Genomic DNA, 4,054 nt, shown 5'->3' with positions numbered 1-4,054 from the left:
GGATGGGATGGGATGTAGGTGCAGATGGGGGTAGAGATAGGGATGGAATGGGAATGGGATGGAGACAGGAGTGGGGATGGGAACAAGTAGGATGGAGATGGAGATGGGATGAGAACAGGAGTGGGATGGGATAGAGATAGGGATGGGGACAGGAAGGGGGGTAGGATGGAGTTGGGAATGGGAAAGGGATGGGGACTGGAATAGGGATGGGAATGGGAAAGGGATGGGGACTGGAATAGGGATGGGAATGGGAGGGGAATGGGGATGGGGATAGAGATGGGAATGGGATGGGGATGGAGAGGGGAATGGGATTAGGATGGAGACAGGAATGGGGGCAGGATGGGGAGGGACACAGGGATGGGGACAGGGTGCCCCCACAGCTGGGAGTGAATACAGGGTGCAGAATCCCCCTTATACTTCCCCCCTTGTCTCCCTGTACCTCGTGAGCCTCCCCAGCCCCACAGCCCAGCACAACCGGGAATCCTTTTACATTTTAAATATAATAAATAGAGGAACCCAATGAGATGGTTTGGGATGGGGGAGGACACAGACATGGGGGGGCCCATGGACCCAGGCATCCGGATGCCTCAAAGGGTCCATGTCCCCCCCCCAGTGAAGGGGAGCGTTGTCACCAGGTTGTCCTTGAGGGGGGTTCACCCCTGGGTCTGGGTGGTGAAGGGGGGCTGAGGTCTGGGGTCGTGGCCACATTCGGGGCACGGCCCCAGTGGCAGCGGGTACAGGAAGGGCTTCGCTGTCACCTAAGGGTGAGAGGGGTCAGTGCGGGGGGGAACATGTGGCACCCCCATGGCTCCTGGGGGCCCCAAGAGAAGAAGGGTGTCCTCCTTGAGGGGCAAGGCAGGGTGTGTGGGAGTAAGGGGGGAGCCGTGGTATGGGGAAGGGGTTGGGGATCTCACCCATGCCCTGCTGAGTCCCATAGGCCACCCACCACCCCATATCCCACCACCCCCACCTCATATCCACCATCCATCACCCCAATGTCCAATCGCCCACCACCCCATATCCCCAGCACCCACCACCCCATAACCTCAACAGCCACCACCCCATATGCCAGACCCATCACCCCATATCCCAACACCCACCTCCCCATAACCTCAACAGCCACCACCCCATATCCCAGCACCCACCACCCCATATCCCAGCACCCACCACCCTATAGCCCACCCTGACCCCCCCTCCAGGCTCAGCCCAGCACCCTAACCCACCTCGCTGTAGGGTGGGGGCTCCAGCCCCACTGGGATGGCCCCACTGGGCAGACTGGGGAGCGTAGGCATCGGTGCCAGCGGGGGGGGCACAGGGCCACGGGAGTCTCCATCAGATGGGAGGGACATGGGGCCCTGAGGCATCCTGTAGGCTGGGGGGGGCACAGGGTCTTGGCAGAACTTGTAGCAGAGGCGGAAGGTGAGGATGAGGAAGGCGATGGCTACGATGGTGATGGCGATGATGAAGAATATAGTCCTGGGGACACCAGGAGGTGTGTGCTGGGGGCTGGCACATACCCCCTCCTTGGCACTCAGGGGTGTCTGCCCACCCCAGCCCTGTCCCCACACCCACGGGGCTCAGGGGGTCTCTCCATCTCCTCATCCCACAGCCCCCATCCCCACAGGCTCCTTCCAGGCATACCCGTGACTTCCGTGCCCCCTGACCCCCTGCCAACGAACCAGGTGTCCCCCGGCCCCCTGCCAACGAACCAGGTGTCCCCCGGCCCATCCATGTCACTTCCGTGCCAGAGCCGCCCTCTGGACCCGGGCACACCCTACTCCCTGTGCCCAGCACCCCACACCCGGTGCCCTTTGCACCCTCCCTGCCCCACTGTGGACCTTGTCCTGGGTGGGGGCTCAGGGGGCACCCCCATGGTGGGGCAGTTTGGGGTAAGCTGGGCTTTTTTAGGGGTGGGACCATGCCAAGGGGTGCTGGCACCCTGCTGAGGAGAGGAGCCTCCAAACTGGGGAGGGCATGAGGGGGTGCCCAGGGTGACAGAGACTGCTCAGGGTGACAGGGTGTTCTTGGGGTGGCAGATGGGGTGCCCGGGGTGACAGGTGGGGTGCCAGGGTAAGGTGGCTGGGGTGACACAGGGGGTACTCAGGGTGGTAGATGGGGTGCCAGGGTGACAGTGGATGCCCAGAACGGTGCTCAGGGGGGTAGATGGGGTGCCAGGGTGACAGTGGATGCCCAGAACGGTGCTCAGGGTGGTAGATGGGGTGCCAGGGTGACAGTGGATGCCCAGAACGGTGCTCAGGGTGGTAGATGGGGTGCCAGGGTGACAGTGAATGCCCAGAATGGTGCTCAGGGTGATGGCACAACAGGTGCTCAAGGTGACAAAGAGGTTTCCCAGGGTGACACAGAGGATGCTCAGGGTGACAAAAGGAGTGCTTGAGGTGATAGAGGGGATCCCCGGGTTGGCACAGGGGGGCCCTGCACATCCTGGGGTTGTGCCCTACTGCCAAGGCCAAGGTGAGCATGAGGAGGAGGCAACAAGGCTGAAGGCACAAGATCCCCCTGCAAGTGTGAAGAGCCGTCGAGCTGCCAGCTCAGCACCATAAGCTCCCAAATCCAATCAGCTCCCTGAACCCCATGCTGGGCTGAGCCGGGTGACACAGGGGGTGCCCCACACTCTGCCCCCGGCACCGTGGTGACATCGGTGAGCAGGTAAGTGGCCCAAGGTCAGATGGGGAGGTGGTGGAAGAGGGAATGTGAGTGGGGGGACAAGGGGACAGTTTGGAAGGGAGGGTTAGAGAAACGGAGGGTCGGGGGGGGGAACGAGCCGTGGGGTGCCCTAAGCAGGATCATCCCCCTAAGGAGTTTAGGGCTGCCTGAGGCACGAGGGCTTTACCACAGGGGTCACAGGCAGCTCCAGCCCCATAATTAGCTCAAGGATTTAACGAAGGATTTGCCACCACGTGTCTTCCCATGCCCTGGTGGGGACCCCCCAAAATCAGCCTCTTACTCAGGCAGAGCCCCCCAGCCAGGCGAGACACCTCATCCTGACTACACTGAGTTTGTCAGTCTCTGCTGCTGGACACAGGGCTCCTTCACCCCCTCGGGGCCGGGTGTTGTCCCCTGAGCCCAGCCCGGGGTACTGGGTGGGTGCCCCCCCAGGGCATGAGGGGAATGGTGCCCGGGTCTTCTTTTGGGCTCCTAATTACACACCAGCCGCAGAAAGGGTGGAATTAAATCCCGGCTGGAGGCAGAAACATCCGTGTTACCAGGTGGGTGCCGGCGGCCAAACCGGGCGGACACGCGGGCACCAGCACAGGGGGTGCACACACATGTACACACATGTGCACACATGTACACATACGCACACACACACACATGCATCCCTTGGCACACAGAGCCCCGTGGAAGTCTCCCTGTGCCTGCAGGGCACCGCGGTGCCAACCCTGTGCCTGCTGCCAGGGCTGCCACGGTGCCACCAGCTCTGGCGCAGGGACAAGCGCCATCCCCAGCCGTGTCCCCAAGTGACCCTGTCTCGCCCGCTGCCCGTTTCCCAGGCCAGAGTGGTGTCACGGGAGGGGACACATGGGACAGCCTGGCACCGGTGCCACCCTGGCACAACCACGCCAGGGTGGGTCACGCCCCCGTCGCTTCCAAACTCTTGTCGTGGCAGGAGGCAGGGAGGACCCCGGGCCCCCCCCGCGCTCCCCCTGCTCGCTTTGGGCTGCCTTGGCGGCGCTCGCAGACACGCGGTTGCGTAAGGGGCTGTGACAGGCCCCCCCAAAAAACGTGAGAACCAACTGCGGCGGTAGCGGGAGCCCCATGGTGGGGCAGAGACGGGGCCCCGGGGCATTCTCGACGTGCCTCAGTTTCTCTGGGAGGACGGGGGGCCGAGATGCCCCATGCGGATGGATGTGCCCACCCGTGTGTCCCTGTACCCTCCTCGGGGCTGCTCAGGTCATCGAGGGTGCACACATGCGCTATGCTCACTGCCCTGTGCACACATGCGTGTGCAAGCCTGTAACAAACATGGACAAACGCGTACGAGTGTGCACAAGTGAGCACAGTCACACGCATGACCGAGGTCCCCGAACGGACC

The sequence above is a fragment of the Manacus vitellinus genome, unplaced genomic scaffold (genome assembly GCF_001715985.3).
Source record: "Manacus vitellinus isolate BGI_N305 unplaced genomic scaffold, ASM171598v3 scaffold_102_pilon, whole genome shotgun sequence".
In the NCBI taxonomy this organism is placed as follows: Eukaryota; Metazoa; Chordata; class Aves; order Passeriformes; family Pipridae; genus Manacus; species Manacus vitellinus.
This window is presented reverse-complemented; position numbering follows the sequence as displayed.